Below are 21474 nucleotides of genomic sequence, written 5' to 3'. Positions count from 1 at the left end.
GGCCAGGCGCGGTGGCTCACACCTGTAATCCCAGCACTTTAGGAGGCTGAGGTGAGTGGATTATGAGGTCAGGAGATTGAGACCATCCTGGCCAACACTGTGAAACCCCATCACTATTGAAATACAAAAAATTAGCCAGGCATGGTGGTACGTGCCTGTAGTCTCAGCTACTTGGGAGGCTGAGGCAGGGGATTGCTTGAACCTGGCAGACAGAGGTTGCAGTGAGCCAAGATCCCGCCACTATACCCCAGTCTGGGCGACACAGTGAGACTCTAAAAAATAAATAAATAAATAAATTTTTTTTAAAAAAGGTGCTATCATTCTTGACAATTGCCTTTTTAAAAGTCATCTTCTCTGGTTAGCAAAGTTCCAGGTTCAGGAAAAGAAAAATGTTTAAAACCACTAATGCAACCTGACTTGTAAGAGTTTTAATTAGCAGTTCCAAAACTGTGCACATTCTGAGCTTTTAATTAATGGGCACAATTTCCATTGCATTTTACTTCAATAAGAGCTATATGAAACCAGTGAGTGGGTGACATTCCATTCAAAAAAGAACTAGAAGAAGGGGGCAGGGGAGAGTTGAATTTGCAGGCACAGAAAAGGCAAATGAGTCTCATAATTCTCTAAATTATGCCTTTATAAGTAAACATTGTCATCTACACCTCTCACTGGAAAGCCCTTCAGCTCATGCCCAGTCAACCCCTGGAATCATTTTAACACACTGACACCCTGACACCCTGACCTGTGGGCCCAGACAGTGGGAATGCCAGCCAGATAATCCTTCCCTCATTCCACAAATACGGACTGAGGATGCTACATGTCAGGTACAGGCAGGTACCAAAGATGCCAAGGTGAGAGAGTTGGTTCCCATCCTCCAAGGAGCTCATAGTTTTACAGATGATCACATAAGGGAAAAAACAATGCTCTATGTGTAGATCACAGGCACCTCAGGAGCAGAAACACTGTCTCATTCATTCTTGTACTGCCATCATCTAGCCAGGGTCTAAGCAGAGTAGGCAATTATTAAATGTCTGATGAATGAATACAGTGTGAAAAATGTGTGCCTCCACACATATAGTGGTGCAACAAAGCAGGGCAGGATCAACCCTGCTTGGTGGGGTAGACCCAGAATGACAGTTTCCTGTCATGCTAAAGCAAGGCCACACCAGTAGTTATCCATGGCATCCGTTCTAACTGCTCAGAACCCAATCAGACAGGTGGTTAAATATTTTTATTATCATCTACCTGGAGAAAGGTGAGATCCCAGAGCTGGATCTTAAAGACAAAATGAGAGTCTCTTAAAGGTGGGAAGGATATTCTGGACACAAGGACCAGTGCAGACAACATCAAAGAGACCTAAGCTTTGGCACACAAGTTGGGGAGTGGGAAGAGGGAGGTTGGATCCTGCAGAGCCTCGTCTACTGTGCAGGGTTGCTTAGACTTTATCCCGAAGGCCATCAGGGGTCAGCACAAGGCTTTCATCAGGAAGAGACTTGAACACTCTGATGGAAAAAGAGACAGATCTGGGAAAAGAAACACTGGGAGGCTTTAGAAATAGGCAAGTAAAAAAATGTCAGAGTCAGAGGTAAGACATGCGCAGAAGGGATGCATGAATACAGGAATAATTGGGAGGCAGGCTCTCCTTACACAAGATGCAGGAACGTATTGGAAGCGGAGGATAAGAGAAGAGAGCTTGGGCAATGGGGGAAGCTGGGTTCCCCTATCACTAACATGATAGGAAGCTAGCCTGGGTAACGGGGCAAGAGAAGTGAGGAGCACTACATAGTAGGTGTTGCTTTTGCTGGGACAGATGGCGCACCCCGGGGGTGGGCCCTAGGGTTCTAGAGCTCAGGCAGATCTGTCTGGGATTTGCATGGGGTGTTCTTCCACAATCTCATAAACACACACACACACACACACACACACACACACACACACCCCTTCCAGAGATTTCAGAATGTGGCATTCCCCTGATAAGAACATTTCCATGTTTGATGAAAACCTGATGCTAATTCAGAAGACGCCACGGAAAACAGTGCACAATTAGGAGGCAGTGATGACACCGAGGAGTTAGAGTTCTGATAAAGCTGACTACAGAAAGACTGCCAAATAGGGAGAAATGCTCAAGCTTCATTTCTAATATATATTCTCAAGAGCTCAGAAAGAAGCTCTGGTGCTCTCAGTAACCTCAAGGAACCTTTTCCCCCTTTAAAAGAAGAAATGCTAAAAGAAACCTCCTTAGAACATACCATCAAAGCTTTAGTCTGTGTTCGTTGCTCAGTCTAAACCACCCGCAGGCTTCCAAAACAGTGGTGGTCCCACCAGACATCTACCTGTTGAATTCTAAACAAGAAATCCTGAACGATCGATAGATGGATTGCCTAACTAGCTCCTTCCCTTCAGATATTTTTCTTGTGGTCCTGGCTTCCCCGAGAGACAAGAAATTCTTAGTATACCTTCACCTCAATCAATCTACCCTGGATTCAATGAATCTGTTTCTATCTGGTGCACTCTGTAACTTCCAGGTGGAGAATAAAGCCCCCCAAAATATTCAAAACTATATGGTTGTAGAACAGCCAAAGGGCCCTTCATGATCAACTTGATCTTCCTCTTGACCTGCCTGTGAATTAAGTCAGTCCTGATAGTCTCATTTTACCACCTGGCTGGGGCATGGACAGAATAAGCAAGTCGTGTTACCAAAACACCAGGGGTTTGGTGTAGGGTCTGCTGCTCACCGCACAGAAAGCCAATCACTGACATTGAGAGGTGACAACGTGCTAGCAGCCCTCGCTCTCGGCGCCTTCTCGGCCTCGGTGTCCACTCTGGCGGCGCTTGAGGAGCCCTTCAGCCCGCCAGGGCACCGTGGAAGCCCCTCTCTGGGCTGGCTGAGACCAGAGCTGCCTCCCTCTGCTTGCTGGGAGGTGTGGAGGGAGAGGCGCAGGTGGGAACCAGGGCTGCGCGCCGCGCTCACGGGCCAGCGTGAGTTCCAGCGGGTGCGGGCTGGGCGGGCCCCACACAGGGAGCGGCCGGCCAGCGCCACCGGCCCAGGGCAGTAACGGGCTTAGCATCCTCGGGCCAGCAACTGCAGAGGTTGCGCCAGGTCCCCCAGCAGTGCTGGCCTGCCAGCGTTGGGCTCAAATTCTCGCCGGGCCTTAGCTGCTTCCCCACGGGGCAGAGCTTGGGACCTGCAGCCCACCGTATCTGAGCTCCTCCCCCTGAGGTGGGATCCCGCGCAGCCTGAGCCTCCGGGACAGGCGCCGCCCCCTGCTCCGTGGCGCCAGTCGCAACAACAGCCCAAGAGCTGAGCAGTGCAGGCGCTGCTTGGGACTGCCGGCAGCTCCACCTGCAGCCCCAGTGCAGGATCCACTGGGTGAAGCCAACTGGGTTCCTGAACCAGATGGGGACTTGGAGAGCTTTTATATCTAGTGGGAGGATTGTATGTGCACCAATCAGCACTGTGTCTAGCTCGGGGTTTGTGAATTCACCGATTGGTACTCTGTATCTAGCTAACCTTGTGGAGACTTGGAGGACTAGCACTCTGTGACTCTGTGTCTAGCTCAAGGATTGTAAATGCACCAATCAGCACTCTGGGTCTAGCTCAGCGTTTGTAAATACACCAATCAGCACTCTGTATCTAGCTCAAGGTTTGTAAATACACCAATTGGTACTCTGAATCTAGCTAATCAGCACTCTGTAACTCTGTGTCTGGCACAGGGTTTGTAAATACACCAATCAGCACTCTGTCAAAACAGACCAATCAACTCTCTGTAGAGTGGACCAATCAGCTCTCTGTATAATGGACCAATCACCAGGATGTGGGTGGGACCAGATAAGGGAATAAAAGCAGGCTGCCCTCTCTCGTTCCCCCTCAAGCCAGCAGTGGTAACAGTCTGAGGTTGTGTTTTGCACTGTGGAAGCTTTGTTTTTTTCACTCTGCAGTAAATCTTGCTGCTGCTGACTTTTTGGGTCCACGCAGCTTTTATGAACTATGAAGGTCTATAGCTTAATTCTTGAAGCTAGTGAGACCACAAACTCACCGGTAGGAAAGAACACTCTAGATGCACTGCCTTTAAGAGCTGTAACATTCACCACACAGGTCTGCAGCTGCTTCACTTCTGACAGTGAGACCACAAACCCACCAGCAGGAAGAAGCTGCAGACACATCTGAATGTCTGAAGGAACAAACTGTGGACGTACCATGTTTAGGTACTATAATACTCACCATCAGGGTCTGTGGGTTCATTCCGGACACAACATGACGAGTTTGCTGGGCAGAAGGGCTTTAATCACGTGCTGCCAACTAAGAGATGGGAGCTCAGTCTCAAATCCTTATCTCTCTGACCTTCCGAAACTAGGAGTGTATATATAGCAAGGAAGAAAGGTAGCAATCGTGACAATTGAGTCTGGCATCTCATTGTCTAGATGGGAGGATCTGGTTGGAGGAGGTCTAGATGGGAGGATCAAGCTTCTATAAGCTTGAAACAAATAGAAGTTTCAAGCTTAAAGACCAGGAAGTTCAATTTCTATGTTTATCCAAAAACACCTCTGTATGGAACTCTTGGGTGAGTTTCAGTTACACCAGACAATGCCACAAATTGGCTGTAAGAGCTCAGCATTAGGGGAAGGGCTCTAGTTAGGATGGTCCGGAATCCCTGCCACTTAGAGAAATGAATTCTAGCTATCCCTGTGAAGGGGGCAGTCTGTGTATTACTTTGCCAACTATTAAACTCCCTTCAGTTCAAATACAAGGTGGACACTTAAGCCAGCCCAGGCAAGCTGCCCTGGAAAAGGTGCACACTGGGGTTCACAGGCTTCTTAGCAAGATCTTCTGTCTTAAATAGTTGGTAGTAGTTATGTGAGGTAGTTCTGTTCTATAAAGTCACCCAGAACACTGAATTAGTGAATACTGAACCATTATTTCTAGGGAAAGTATAGGATTAGGTTGCTGTGAATGTTTAATTACAACATTCTTACCGACTGAGCAATGCATAACCTTTTATATGTGTGTTTTCTGTTTAAAGACTTCTTATTTAATATATATTGTTGATTCATGAACATCGAACACATGGTCAGCATTATAACTTATGCCTAAAGGAAGCTTATCTAACCCACGTGTTTTCTCTGTAGGGCACATCACAGCCTTCTGGCACTTAGGGACACTAGACAGCTCTTCAGAACTACACATGGAGGCCATGTTAAAACAGGAAAATGACCATAAAAAGCACAAAGTGTGAAAAACGCAGCCCAAATAAATCACAGGAAAAACATGTTTACAGGATGAAAGCTGAAACACGAAGGCAGAGTGAGGTCTTGTTCCACCTCAGCTGGGAACATGCCCATTGCGCAACTGAAAATTTTCCCCACTCGGAGCATGTCTGCAAATGACTGTGAACACAGCAAGAGTATTGATTCGGAGGTTGCGAATAAATATCAGCAAGTCAGCAAATTTGCAAATGCACAACTGATGAATAATGAGGATGGACTCTAGGTTGTACTGTGACACCTTCCTGGAACCCAGCTATTTTGTGGACAATCTAAACTAGATGCTTAAATACATTACTGCTTAAGAGAACACATCTTCAAGGTCACTCAAGCCACTTTCATTTTGGGACATGTTAGTATATGTATCTATATGAGCTGTATATGACATATATAAGATATATATAGATGTATAATATATATTATATATGATACATATAGATATATGACATATATGCTATATATATCAAAAATATATATATACACATACAGTTTTTTGTTTGTTTTTGAGACAGGGTCTTGCTCTGCTGCACAGGCTGGAGTGCAATGATGCCATCACGGTTCACTGCATCTTCGACCTTACCAGGCTCAAACCATCCTCCCACCTCAGCCTCCTGGGTAGCTGGGACTACAGGTGTGTGCCACCACACCCAGGTAATTGTATTTTTTGTAGAGATAGGGTCTCACCATGGATGTTAGTATATTTTTAAAAACAAAAATTAAAACGAAGAAATGTCCAACAGACTTATTTAAAATGCAGTATATTTTAAGTGCTTACATTTGACATATTAATGCTTTTAACTCACAACGTGAATATAGTGCAATGTACTGGGTACTAATCACAAGGCAATTAAAGGATTTTTAAAATATTAATTTATAGATCATTACAGGCAGTGTGGTCTGACGGAGGAACACGAATTTTACATGATGACAGCCATCTTTTACTCCCATCTGCTTGTTTTCCTGCCTGTAATCCCATGTGAAGAGAATCCCAGCATCTACATCTGAGGCCCTTTGTGAACACGTGGCTGCGGCCGTCTGATCCTCCCTGTCCTCCCTGTGACAGACTCATAAGGGAAGGATGATCAAGGTCTCCTCCAGTAGTTGAACTCCCTTCTCAAGTTCATGATGCAGCTAAAGGAACCCATTGTTTTATCCACTGGGTGAATGGAAACAGAGGCCTTCAGAAGGAAAGAGCCCAGGGTACCGGAAAGGAGAAGGTTCCACAAAAGCCTGGTTTGAGACTGTCCTTTCCCAGGCTGTGTGATCCACCACAGGTCACTGTCTGTCTCTAGGCGTCAGTTTCCTCCACTGTAGTTTGAAGATGCTTTAGATCAGGAAGGAACTGGCGAGCGTTATCTGGAAAGGTCCTATCATATTTTAGGCTTTATGGACCAAGAGGCAAAAACAAGGATATTTGTAGGTACTTATATGACAGGAAAGAAAATACATTTCCACAAGATTTTTCAGCTATATAATAAAAACTGACCAGGCATGTGACACACCCGTAATCCCAGCACATTAGGAGGCCGAGGTAGGTAGATCCCTCAAGGCCAGGAGTTCAAGACCAGCCTGACCAACATACCAAAACTACCATCTCTACTAAAAATACTAAAATTGGCTGAGTGTGGTGGGGTGGCAGATGCCTATAGTCCCAGCTGCTCAGGAGGCTAAAGCAGGAGAATCACTGGAACCTGGGAGGCGGAGGTTGCAGTGAGCCAAGAGTGTGCCACTGCACTCCAACCTGAGCAACAGAGTGAGACTTGGTCTAAAACAAAAACAAAAACCCAAAAATGTAATAAAAACCCATTGTTCCGTCATGGGACATACAAAAAGAGGCAGCCAGCTGGCTTTGGCTCCTGGGATGTAGCTGCCGACCCAGCTGCAGTGCAGACCAGCACCATCCAGCAGACCCTTCTGTAACGATGGAAATGCTTCCATGTGTACCGTGACCACTGAGCAGTTGAAATGCAGTTAGTGTGACTGAAGAACTGAATTTTTCGTGTTATTTCATTTCAATTAATTTAAATTGAAATAGGCACATGTGGCTAGTGGCTAATCACAGCTTTAAACCTTCTGTCTACTTCCTCCAGCCCTCGTAGATTATGGTTCTACAGTTTACTGTCTTCAGGAGCTTCTGTCTTATGAAATTGGCAAATGTAGACAAGTTTTGAAGATTTTGTTCTCGTTGATTCCTTTGGCCTGCATTTGTTTTCTTCTTTTCTAGTTTTCTACAATATTCCCTGTTTCATTGTAATGCTAAATTCCTAACTATGCAGAGAGAGATACCCCAAGGAGCCACAACAAACTGAAACTGGTACTGCAGGGTTTTTAATTTTTTTTAATTTTTTTTTTTTTTTTTTTTTTTTTTTTAGAGACAAGATCTTGTTCTGTTACCCAGGCTGGATTGCAGTGGCCTGATCACGGCTCACTGCAGCCTCTACCTTCTAGGCTCAAGCAATCCTCCCACCTCAGCCTCCTGAGTAGCTGGGACTACAGGCATACACTACCATGCCCAGCTAACTTTTTTAATTTTTTGTAGAGACAGGGTCACACTACATTGCCCAGGCTGGTCTTGAACTTCAGGCATCTAGCAGTCCTCCCATCTTGGCCTCCCAAAGGGCCAGGCATGAGCCACCATGCCCAGCAGGATATTTTAAATTTGAAGAAAACACACAACACTCAACATTATCAGATGGTGCATGAACTACCAGTTCAATCTACTTCTAACTCAGATCTATCCAACCATTTGCATAGTACTACTAGCCTACAGCTTCATCACTAGCTAGTGCTGCATTCCTTTCAATGACATCATATCTTTGCGATGTCGACTTTTCAACAGTTGCAGTGATCAAAAGGAAGAAGTGCCTGAAAACTAACATAGAACATTGAACAGTGTCCAATCTGATTCCTAAATTCCTTAAAGCATGACTTTTATCCCTTTCTTTCTTGCTCCCTCAAAAACTGTGCCTCTCTATTTTTCTAATCTACGGAGTTAAACAACTTACTTTGCGAAACTTCCAATACCAGTTGGTCCAGACAAGAACTAAGTGACGTTTCCTTGCCAAAATCTGGCTAAGGTAAGACCATGAAAAAACCTTACGGCAGTACTTGTCAAATGTAAACGGAGCTTCCGTAACTCACCATCAGGAGTATCTTTGTTTATTTTTAGTCTCTTCAGAGGAAGTTTTTATTTCACTTTATTTAGAGCCAGGATCGCACTTTGTTACCCAGGCTGGAGTGCAGTGGCAAGATCATAGCTCACTGTAGCCTGGGGCTCAAGCAAATCTCCACACTCAGCCTCCCGAGTAGCTGAGACCACAGGTGTGCACCCAGCTAATTTTTTTGTATTTTTTGTGGAGATGGGGTCCCATTATGTGGCCCAGGCTGGTCTTGAACTCCTGGGCTCAAGCAATCCACCTGCCTCAGCCTCCCGAAGTGTGGGATTACAGGCTTGAGTCACCACACTGGGCAATTTATTTCTGCTTTTTGAAAAACTGGGAAGAAGCATGGTTTTGATATTTGATCAACAGTCTCCCCACTAGGGAATAAGAGTCCATTATATATGATCATCCCTCCTAGCCAGCCAGCAGCCCTTTCTCCCCATACCTGCAGTCACAGGAAGTTTAAGGAGTGACCTGCGATCTTCATGATGTTCCTTTCAACTCCCAGGGTGCTCTGGTGTATGGCTGCTCCCTGCATAAAGAGCCATTAACATTTTTTCCATTTTGATCATGGAGAAAAGCTGGGAAGCACAACAAGTGCCCACAGGAATAAAATATACAGTCTGTGCCTTGCTTTTCCTCTGTGTCAACTAGAACCTGAGATCCAGGCTGGAAGCTGTGCAAGGGGCCACCCCGTCCGTTCCTCTGCCAATGATCAAACAGCTCAAGGGCTTTGTCCAGCTTCATGGGGAAATCTCTACAGTAGGGCTGCCATTGCCTCCGACCCCCATCTCAAAGAGTGGGCCACAAACACACTCCACCACTGGGTCAGTTTCCTAGAGGTTCTGGCTTCCAACCTATCATTTTCCTTGGCTGAGATTTAGCCCTTTTGTTTTTTTTTTGTTTTTTTTTAGTTAGTCTCTTCTGTATCATCCTGGGGGCGGGGGGAAATCTCTCTTCTCCACTATAAACAAAAGAAGGCCATAGGATCCATTTTTCTAAAAGCAAAAACTCCAGTCCTGTTAAAATGTCTTTGAATTCTGGTAACACCCAATGATGGGCTGATGTTGGTAGAGGAGGTATAAATATTTCTCCTATATAAAAACACAGTACTTATATTTAAAAAAAAAAAAAGACAACTAGTAACTCTCTTATCCTGAGATGTAATGATTCTGTGGACATCTCTGAGGGATTTTTCAGGGTCTCTTTGCTATGTGACTGTGGTCGAATTTTCTAATCTTGTTGCACTTTCCCTACCTGCATCTGGCTCAATTCAGAGAACCCATTATGGGTCCAGCAATATTCTAGGTGCTAGAGATATGAAGACAAGCAAGCCCCAGTCCTTGTCCTCAAGTAAGTCAAAAAAGAGGTAAGAAACAGATGAGTAAAAGATAACTCTAAGTGTTGCCCAAAAATGTGGCCAAAGAGTCAGGGAACTCTAAAGAGAGAATCCTGAAGGTTAATCACAGCTATTCAGGAGCATCAGGTGCAGTGGAAGAGCTTATCCGGCAGAGGAAAGCACGAGCACAGGGCAAACACATGTGATGTGTTCCAGAATGAGCAAAGGGTAGGGTTTCTCAGCCTCTTAGCTTGTCTCTCAGTTCTAGGCTTCCCCTCCAATCCATTCTGTACTTTAAACCAGAGCAGTGTTTCTCAACGCAGGTCTCCTGAAACCCTTTGGTAGCTGCTTTCAGTATGCTTTAGAAAGCTCCACAGTCTGGCTACCTCTTCCCTCCCCAGCCTCAATTTAACCACCCATCCAGTCCTCTGTAGCCACCCCTCTGTTCCCACCACCAAGCCTAGCCAACTTCACTTGGTCCTCCAGGACTTAACTTGAGGTGACCTCCAATGAGAAGTCATTCCCAACTCCCAAGGCTGGGTTACGTATTTCTTCTAAGTGTCCCCTAAGTATCTTGTAGCACTTATCAGACTATATTGTGATGGCCTATTTATCTGTCTGTCGTCCCCACAGGAATGTCAGTGACATAAGAGTAGGAACTCAATGAATATTTGTGAAAAAGAGGGAAAAAAAGGGAGGGAGGGAGGGAGGGAGGGAGGGAGGGACGGAGGGAGGAAGGAAGGAAGGAAGGAAGGAAGGAAGGAAGGAAGGAAGGAAGGAAGGAAGGAAGGAAGAGGGAGGGAGGTCTGGAGGGAGGCAGGGAAAGGGAAGGAACTGGGGAAAGGAACAGAATCCTGGGAGAATCTTAAATGTGAGAAATAAACTGAGAAACAACTAGTAAAAGATCTGGGAAAGAGTAATGAAAAACAGAGGAGGGAAGGAGTGGTGTCATTTGAGCAAAGCAGAAAATAATTTTTAGTAGGAGGCTCTTCTCGTCATAAGAGAAACACTCTAGAGAAATCAGGTACCAGTGATAAAAACTAGGTTTCTTTGACCTTTTTTTGTACTATAGACCTCTTTACTAGTCTAGTGAAGCCTATGGACCCCTTCTCAAAATAACTTTATTAAATATACAAAAGACAATACACACAGTAGTAAATAAAACTACTTCTATTACAATTACTGAAATATTAAAAGATTACACTACAGTCATATATGAGTTGCATTATTAATGCCTTAGGTAACAAGATCAATCAGGAGGTCCACAAAACAATGTAATTTCTCAGTAATGATGAAGGAAAACAGTGCTTTAAGATACCTGCAATAAAACTGTAATGCAATATGGAAATATCTGTGGATACTATTGACACTACCGTGGTTTGTTGCCCACATTCATAATTGAAGGAAATAGTAAATTTCAGTCAGAGGTTAGTGAAAATAAAGTATTTTCCCCACCCAAATTCAGATCCCCCAGGTTAGGAGCCCCTCACCAAGTAACCGAATTGGCAATGAGGTCCTCATTGAGTTTTGCCAAAGCAGTTGCAGGCAAGTGATAGAAGAGGCAAAAACCAGAGCAAAATGAGGAGAGAATGGGAGGAGGGGAAAAGGAGGCCATGATTACAGGCTCCTCTTTCCACGCGTTTTTGTGGCCAAATAAATGAAAAGGCTTGGAGTAGCTTGAAGGAGAAGAAATGTCTAGAGGATATAGAAATAGAACATGCCATCTTCTTGTGACCCAAAAAGTAACGTCAGGAACCAGGCTAAATCACTGTTGGAAGTAGTTACTGCCTCGTGCACAGAGGGCAATAGATCAGGCCAGGGAGTTACCAACACTGTTTTTAGCAACGCAGGGAGATGACAAAGATCTGCACAGCCTTGGAATCAGAATTGCGGGAAAGAAGAGACAATGCCACAGGATTCTTTTTCTCTGAAAAAATAGCTCTCATTGTTTAGAATAGGACAGGTAATGGCACCAGTCTGAGATCTCCACTCTTCATGCAATGCTGATTGTAGAAAGGACCATGAAAAGAACTCTTCTAGTCAGTGGGGAAGATGGAATCTCCCAGAAACCTGCTCCAGACACAGCCTTTCTTGTACAGATGAGAGATGGTCAAAGGGCAACAAAAGTTATTTAACCTAGTATTGTTCTGGATCAAGATTAAGTACTATCAACAGCTAGTTGTTGGTATCTGGAGCAATAGAACCTGAAAAAAAAAAAAAGGAAAGAAAGAAAAGAAAAAGGAGTATGCATATAAGAGATATAAGAGAGGGATTAAAAAAAAAAAATGAGTAACAAGACAGACCTAACAGTTATTAAACATAGAACCAAACCAAAATAAAAACAGAAAAAGTTACGGCTTCTTAATAACCATTGTTTTCTAGCCAAGGACATTTTAAAAAGGCTCCTAACATCTGACGAGCTGTGCAGCAGGAGCCTTCTGAGGGTTTGGGGGGAAAGTGGACAGAAGGAAAGCTGTGTAGATATGCAAATACCCTATTCAAATCCAGGCTTCGTTTTCCTGCAACTGAGGGTAATTAAGTGGTTAGAGAACTGCCTGTGAACCTCCTCTTCTCCTCAGAAACAATTGTAGATTTGTTGGCTAGTTGACTTCATCCGGCCTAACCCAGACCAAGATAAATCCAATTAAACATCCACCGACACAAAAACCAGAGCTTGTGCGATACTGGGAGCGACTCAGAGAGAGTCTGGAGGTGGGGGGAGCTGGAATTCTCTTGTGCAATGCTTTATACTCTGAGACAGGAACTTATAAGAAGTCTTTGGGCTCTGACAGAAGCTAAAGGAACAATTACACCATAATTGAACATTGTTTATGATGTTCAATGTTCACTGACAATTGAGCATTGCTTATTGCTCTTCTGTGCAAGTTCACAGCCCTTTACAGAAGGGACCTCCACCAGCCTCACTGCACCTCTGTGCTCTCCACCAGCCAGACTGTGCTATCAGCCTGCATTCCAACTCCAGAGCCAGTGAGTAAGGGGAGTTGTTCAAGGTCACCCAGCAGATGGAGGCCGAGCCTTGGGTAACACTAGCACCTAACCTTGCATCTTATCGTTCATGGCACTGTTTATCTCAACCTGTGGATTCCAGGGAAATCTCGTAAAAGCAGTATTTTATGAGTATTCAAGAGTATTCAAGGTCATCCCTTGTGGGACCCACCTGGAATTCTCAGAGGATCTCACACGGGTGAAGAAAGAAAGATCATATTTTCCCAAACCAAACAGCTTGTGTTTCTAACACCCCACCTTCTAGCTGCACAGAATAAACCAACGCTGGATTCCTGGAGACAACGTGGACTGAATGCCATGTATAAACCAGAGAGTTCTATGCTCTTAAGGAAGATGATGCTCAGCTTTCAGGTAACCCCAGATCTCAGGGATCAAGTCTCCAGTGAAGCACAGGTGCACTTTGCTCCCAGGAGCTCCTGGCTGCAGTTTGAGGCTTGCTTTGGGGATTAATGGTCTCCTTGCTTGGCACTCTCCGCCTCATTTAGTAATCAGTGTTTCCCGTGAAAACACAAACACTCCTGCTCTTAAGGGGTCAACCCAGGGAAGCGGAGACGAGGTCAGACTGCTCTCAGGCAGGGAAGTCAGGAAGACTTTTGCTCAGTCTTGGCACAGACACTTCACATCCAGAACAGAACAGAGGGCCTCGATCAGGCAGCCGTGAACTCCGACCTACCTGCCCTCAGCAAATGTGCCCGGTGTGACAGAGTAGCTATTTCGTAAGGTATGAGAAACAAACGTGTTCTGTTTGTGCCTCTCCTGGTAAGAGGACAGATGGAGTGGGAGGAAAGGGGCAGGAGGTGAGCACAGGTGTCTCCAGGTATACTTAGCTGGAGGTTCCACCCTCTGCAGTTTTCTCCCCTCTGTCTCTATTATTTATTTTATCTGAGAGTCAGCGGAAGCCAGAGTGTCTGGAGGATTTCACACGGCTGCCCACAGACCCCCTCGCAGTTGCCCAGGACGCACAAGTACTGACAGTCACACGGCTTTTAAAAGGCACCTCCTGCATCTAGGGGCTTTGCTTTTGCCTGGAGCCAATGCCACTTTGATGATATAAAAACGGCCAGGAGGTCCTGTGGGTCAAGGTCTCAAATGGGATGAAAAGAAAGAACAAGAAGAGATGCTGCTGTCCAAACAAGCAGGCCATGAGGTGCACCATGGCCATCAGCGCGGGCTGGAGCAAGCTATTTATGGCCACCGTCTATCCCCACGTAGTCGCTTTAGTACCAGTCACACTGCATAAGGACCTTTCCGTCAATGAGGGACCGCATAAACGAAAGTAATTGCTTAGGATTCTAATACCATATTTTCACCTTTTCTAGGTTTAGATAAACAAGTACTTGCCACTGTGTTCCAGATGCCTACAGTATTCAGTATAGTAACCTGCTGTACAGGTTTGTAGCCTAGAGCGATAGGTACCGTCTAGCCTCGGTGTACTAGGCTATGCCATCTAGGTTTATGTAAGTTCACTCTGTGATGTTCTCACAATGTGGGAGGAAAGGGGCAGGAGGTGAGCACAGGTGTCTACAGGTGTACTTACCTGGCAATTCCACCTTCTATTGTCTGTAGCCTAGAAGCAATAGTCTCTACCATCTAGCCTAGGTATAGTAGGTTATACCATCTAGCCTCGGTGTGGTGGGCTATACCATCTAGGTCTGTGTGAGTAGACTCTATGATGTTTGCACAATGACAAGATCACCAAACAACACAATTCTCTGAATGCATCCCTGTTGTTAAGCAATGCCCAACTGTACTTAACATGTGTCATATAATCAAAGTGGCCAAAGAGAACCAACCCTATTTTCACCATCTGCTGTTGTGAAATAAAAGGATCACCTGGAAACGTTTACAAAATGATGACTAAATATGCATTTAGTCTTTCTACAAAGAAATGGGGTGGGAACCTCCCACTCGGCCCTTGCCCTCCCAGAGGCGCACTGCCCAGGGATTCCTTTGTCTTCTTGGGGCCTTGCCAAGTCTGATGTGCCAGTCACCAATCTAGGCCATGTCCACACTTATCTCTCCACTCCTACTGAGGTGGAAGGGCCCTGGTGAAGAAACAGTCAGGCACACAGCTCTGCTCCCAATCCAAGACACGTGTTCAGCAGAAAGCTGTCTGCTGCACTCTGGTCGCTTGACCCCTGCCCACCCCCAGCACGTTGCCCTGGCAGCTCCAGTGCTCCCTCCAACCCTGACCCTTGCCTCCAGCTCCAGCCTGAGCTTCTCCCTCTGCTGACCATGCCAATCTTGTCATGGTTCCTCCCCAGAAGCACAGAAGACTTTCTCATCTCTCAGGACAGCCAGCCCTCCTCTTAGGCGTTAGATCCCAAGGGACTTCCCTTCCATGACCATTCCTTCTCTGCATCTGTATCCCAGCCCTTGCTAGAGCCGCGGTCCTTCTGCCTCTCTCAGGCATGGGCATGGGGGGAGTGCCCTCTGAGCTGCTTCCCTCCTTCCTTCTCAGCCAACCTTTGGCTCAAGTCATCTCTACCACATTCCTGCCTTCATTACCCTCAGGCAATTCGACCCACAGATCCTCGTATTCCTGGAGCTGCAAGCTCTCAATTGTCAGCAGTAATCTTTGGCCCCATCCAATAATAATCTTTTCTCACTTCTCATTTCACAATTTGGTAACACCCATCAGCACCTCCACCCCTCGAATGTCACCATTTTTATTTCTATGGCATTGCCCTCATGGGTTTATTCCTACCTAGGTATTTCCTTTCTGCCTCCTTTACTGCTCCTCTTCTAAAGGCAGGAGCAGAATGATCCATCTCCAAGGCTCATATTAATCCTCAGCTTTGTATTTTCCTCATCATTCTCCTGCTCTGAGATACCCCATTGGTCCTCACTGCTGATAGAACGAAGTTCATTATCCCGGCCTTTAAGGCCATTATCATTGCACATGTCCCTGCCAGCCAGCTCTACCTCCCACTTTTGCCTTCTACTCCAGCCAGGCTGCTTGTCTCCAGCCTGGACCACAGATGTGAATGTTTTTGTCAACTCCAAGGCTCTACCTGGGCCATGTCCCTTCTACTTCCCTCCTCTCTACTCAAATCCTACTCCTGTTCCAAAGTCTAGCTAAACTCTCATCTTTTCCCCCACTTGAATTATTAATGCACAGAAAACCGAGAAGGTGTCTTATACTCTTGCATATCCCATCAGTTTATGGTATACATACGGAAGCGAAACATATAAAAACTCATTTAGCGAAACATACACAAACTCATTTAGTACGTATCTACTTAATCTATGCATCCTTTTATCTTGACCATCACAGCAACAAGTACAATGTGATACAGTTCTGTTCAATTATTGCTTACTTCACAAACATTGGTAATCATAATGTCTAATGTCATACATTATGGTTTTTATCTCATTGGTTTAGGTGTACAAATATCATACTCGATAGACCCATTTGTTTCCTGCTACTTGTTGGCAGGGATTGGGGTAAACTCATAGCTTGTAACAATGTGTCACACTTGGCCTGAAGCCAATGACTTATGCTGTGGTTTATCTGAGATGACATTAGGCAGACTTTGCCTTTTTTTTTTTTTTTTTTTTTTTTTGAGATGGAGTTTTGCTCTTATCACCCAGGCTGGTGTACAATGGCGTGATCTCGGCTCACCGCAACCTCTGCCTCCTAGGTTCAAGCAATTCTCCAGCCTCAGCCTCCTGAGTAGCTGGGATTACAGGTGCCCGCCACCATGCCCAGCTAATTTTTGTATTTTTAGTAGAGATGGGTTTTTGCCATGTTGGCCAGGCTAGTCTCAAACTCCTGACCTCAGGTGATTTGCCCACCTCGGCCTTCCAGAGCACTGAGATTACAGGCATGAGCCACCAAGCCCGGCGTTATTTAGAGCTTTCCATTATGCATAGCTAAACCTACTCTTACCTGTCACACCTATCCGAGAGTCAAAACTTATCATTCAGTCCATAACTTCTAGAAACTTGAAACCAAAATCCTGCCAATCTCTGGGTATGCTGCTTTGCTCCAAAAGACCATGTATATGCCAATTCCTGTCTTTGTAAATGAAATGGATCCACGGCTCTTTTTAAAAGAACAAGTTAAAATTGTACTTTTGTCATTTCCCATCTCTATTCTTCTTTTGTGAGTTTTTCCATCCAGATGAACACGAGGCTGAGCAGTGCCATGGAACATGCAGGCAACGTGGAGTAAGAGAAGCCCAAGTTGACAGTCATCTCTGCCCTTTGTCAGCCATGTGACCCTGAGTAAATGACATCTTGTGTTCGAAACGTGGGGTGAGTAATTTCCATTTTAATCATCAAAACCCTACTGGGGGCTGGGCACAGTGACTCACGCCTCTAATCCCAACACTTTGGGAGGCCGAGGTGGGTGGATCACTTGAGGTCAGGAGTTTGAAAGCAGCCTGACCAACATAGTGAAACCCCATCTCTACTAAAAATACAAAAATTAGCCAGGCATGGTGGTGTGTACCTGTAATCCCAGCTACTCAAGAGGCTGGGGCAGGAGACTCACTTGAACCCAGGAGGCGGAGTTTGCAGTGAGCCGAGATCACGCCACTGTACCCCAGCCTAGGTGACAGAGTGAGATTCCATCTAAAAAACAAAACAAAACAAAACAAACAAACAAAAAACCCAGTTGGGGTTACTGTGAGAATTAAGTGAAAGGAATATGTTTTTAAAAGCCTGGCCAGTGTCTGATATGTGGTGGGGGTTCAATAAATGCTTAGGAAATCTAAAATAAAAAGAATATTGAAGCAGAGCATGGTAGCTCATACCTGTAATCCCAGCACTTTGGGAGGCTGAAGTGGAAGAATCACTTGAGCCTGGAAGGTGAAGGCTGCAGTGAGCCATGATCACAGCATTGCACACCGGCCTGAGCAATAGAGTGAGACACTGTCTCAAAATTAAAAAAAAAAAAAAAAAAAAAAAAAAGCCGCAGAACATACATCTCCCAAGTGACTAATTTCGAATCAAATAATTAACAATTTCCTTTTTGAAGCAGAGAGAACTGTGCCCCTCACACATGTCAGGGTCTTTTGTAACTGTGGCTGTTAGCCTTGCAACCTGAGGGCCATGTGGTCCAGCTCTCTCATAGGCAATAAAAATTCATGGAGAGCTCAAGACAAGAGCCATCATTTGGTCCAAGTTCAAGAGTGTGGAAGATCGTCTGCAAAGATGACTACCAATCATCCTGTCAACGTCGTGCACATGTGATTGAGCACGCCATGCAAGAGACGGACTTGTTCCCCTCTGCTTGCGTCTTGCTTTGACCAGTAGAACACAGTAGAGTCTCATCGTGTGACTTACAGGTCTAGGTAAGAGGCGTTGCTGGTTCTCTTTTCTCTCCTAGAAACCAGCCACCAAGTAAAAAGCTTAGGCTAGATTACTTACTGAATGATGACAGAATGCCTGGAGACAGGTCACATGGAGGAGAACCAAGGTCTCCCACTGACAGCCAGCACTTGACCCCAGACCTTGACAGACCCTCCCCCAGCCAACTCTCAGATCAACAAACCACAAGTGGCTCCAGCTCACAGCAGGAGAAGCAGAGCCTCCTACCTGACCACAGAAGTATGAGAAGTAACAAAGCATTGTTGTTTTCAGTCCCTAAGCTTGGGGATGGCTTGTTACACAGCAATAAATAACTGATACAAAAGAGAGTGTTACCCCCCATGGTTCTCAGACACAGAACACAGGATCCACCATGTCAATGCCTGCCTCCAGGAGGCACCCAAGCCTGACCACAGTCAGGGAAGACACCTACCTGTATTTCCAGCCACCTCTGCTTGAAGATACTTACTTAGCCCTCGGTACCCATCCTGTTTGAGCTAACTGCTTTAGGCCCTCCTTTGAGCTTGTTTTTATTATTAGTTTCTATCTTGTATATTAACTTCAAACGAGCAAAGAAGAAGTAACTTGCAGGGAAGAGCCATGAAGATAACCCAAGCCCCAACAGAGGAGCCTGGATGGGTTTCCTTGCCATTAATTGGCTCTGCCAATTCACTATAGTTAAATTCCCATTTTCCACTCCTAAGTGAATTTCTTATTACTGAACCCTGTAGTAAAAATAATAATAGCTCACATTTATTGCATTCTTAACATGTGTAAGGCACTGTGCAAAGCATTTCAGAAGTATGCTATCATTTAATTTTTTAAACAACTAAATGAGGCAGATCCGATTCATTCATTTATCAAATATTCATCAGCCAGGCACCGTTCCAGGTACTGAGGATACATAAATAAACAACATTGACAGAGACCCTGCTCTCGTGGCACTGGCATTCCGTGTTGGAGACAGGCAGAAAATGCATATTGTGTAGGAAGGTGAGAAATTCAAACAGCAGAAGACATAGAGGAGAATAAGAGTCTTCCAAATCAGGTGACATCTGAGCAGGGAGTGAGGGTGTCAGCCTTGGGGTGGATATGTGGGAAGAAGCCTCCAGGCAAGTAGCATTCCCTAAGCCAGGAACACTCTTACTGTGTTCTAGAGGCAGCAAAGAGGTCCAAATGGCTGGATCAAGAATGTTTAGTGGTGAGGCCAGAGTGCTACCAAGGAGCCAGATTAAGGAGGGCGTCCTATGCCATGGTAAGGACTCTGGCTTTATTCAGAATGAACTGGGAAGGCACGGGAGACTTTTTAAAAAAATCACTCTGGGCCAGTGGCGATGGCTCACGCCTGTACTCCCAGCGATCTGGGAGGCCAAGATTGGAGATTGCTTGAGCTCAGGAGTTTGAGACCAGCCTGGGCAACATGGTGAGACCCCATCTGTACAAAATATACAAAAAAAATTAGCCGGGCTTGGTGGCGCACGCCTGTGGTCCCAGCTACTGGGGAGGCTAAGGTGGGAGGGTTGCTTGAACCCAGGAGGTTGAGGCCACAGCAAGCCAAGATCAAGCCACTGCAATCCAGCTTGGGTGACAGTGAGAGCCTGTCTCAAAAATAATAAATAAATAAATAAATAAATAAATAAATAAATAAATAAATAAAAATAAAATCACTGCGGCTACTATATAGTGGGGGAAGGAAGACCTCTTCAGAGACTAATGCAATAATCCAGGTGAAATACAAGGGTGACTTGGACCAACGTTTAGCCCAGGAAGTAGGGAGAAGCTGCAAACTTCCGGAAATCTCTGGAAGGCAGGGCTGCCCAGATGTGCGGTGTTTGGGATATGCGGGTAGGGGAGAGAGAGAGCTCGATTGTGTTAGCATCTTTATGCCCATTTTACAAATTTGTAAGCGAAAGGCGGAATAACTTGCCCAAGAGGATACAGCCAATAAATGCAGAGCCACATCTCAAATCAGGATTGGTTTGATCCAAGAGCTAATCCTCTTCCTCACACCACCCTACTGCCTCATGTTTAAAACCCCTAAGCCGCCTAAGTTGGAAATTCCACGTGTCAAACTGTCCCGATTTTACCCTGCCCTCTCCACTCGTAAGATAGAAATAAGCCAAATCCCTGTGTCATTCCGCAGATTGCCAAAGTAGTGCCGTGCCCTTGTGACTTGAATGACCCCTCTTCTGCACAGGAAATACAAGACCCAAAGCCATACTGAGGGATGCGGACAAGCACTTGGCCCAGCCACAGCAGGCTGCACCAATTACCAGGGATTGCCTAAAATCTGGGCAAAGGCTTTTCTCTCTGGCTAAGTTGCCAGACAGTTCCTCGTATCTGAGTACCCAAAGAGAGCAGAATAACAATTCATAAAACCATCACAGAGGAGACTTAAGAAACAGCTTGTTTTTAAGTGTTAAAGTGGCTTTATCATAACCTGCCGCTCAATAATATTAAATTTGACATTGGAAATGAAGTTTTCCACTAACAATTTCCACGAATGGAAGAGCTCTGATTCTCATATTCTGCCTGGAATTTTTCTTGCTGGGGAGCTTTCACAGTGTGACGCAGCAGTAATGCAAGTGTGTGTACGTGGCTGCTTTATAGAAGAGGTGTGTGTGTACAAAGGCCTTTGCACATGGGAAAAAGTCCCGGTCATGACCCTGATGCACTAGGTTTGGAATTTTTTTTTTTATTCGTGTAAAGCCTCATTAACATTCTCCAACATAAAATATTTTTAATAAGAGCCAAGTTCCCTTCCCCCACTTTCAAATTTCCTGTCACCAAAGTTGAAAACAAAAGGGCCTTCTATGAATCGCTCTCCCTTGCTTTCTTTCCCTCTCCTTCCTCTCTCTCTCCTCTTTCCAAAGCAGAGGACTCCAAAATTTTCAGCTGCAAAGCCTTGGAGACCCCAGAGATTCAACTGTTAAGAACACCAATTTCCGACTGAGGACTCACATGCAAAGGGAGTGAAGGATAACTGACATCACAATTTATTGCCCCAAAAACAACTTTCTCAACTCAAAGCAAAACCATAATTATGGGTGAGAAAGACACTCCCTGTTAACTGGCTGTGAAAGAGTGATTTACAATGCATTCTTCCTCACAGTGGAAGGCCTCTTGGCAGTCACAAATACAGGTTTTGTGTATTCAGAAGCAAAGCTCAGAGGAGCAGAAGAGAGTGAAAAGGACATTCTGCACGGGAAGTGTGCCCCTTTCCACCGCATTTATCCCATAAAGTCCCAGCACTAAGAGCTCTTGGAAAATTCCCCATTATGAAAACAAACTTGCACCATGATCAGGACAAAGACTGAGCCCTTTTCTTTCTTTCTTTCTTTCTTTCTTTCTTTCTTTCTTTCTTTCTTT

This window comes from Piliocolobus tephrosceles, chromosome 5 (genome assembly GCF_002776525.5).
Source record: "Piliocolobus tephrosceles isolate RC106 chromosome 5, ASM277652v3, whole genome shotgun sequence".
Classification (NCBI taxonomy): Eukaryota; Metazoa; Chordata; class Mammalia; order Primates; family Cercopithecidae; genus Piliocolobus; species Piliocolobus tephrosceles.
Note: the sequence above shows the minus strand (reverse complement) of the source record.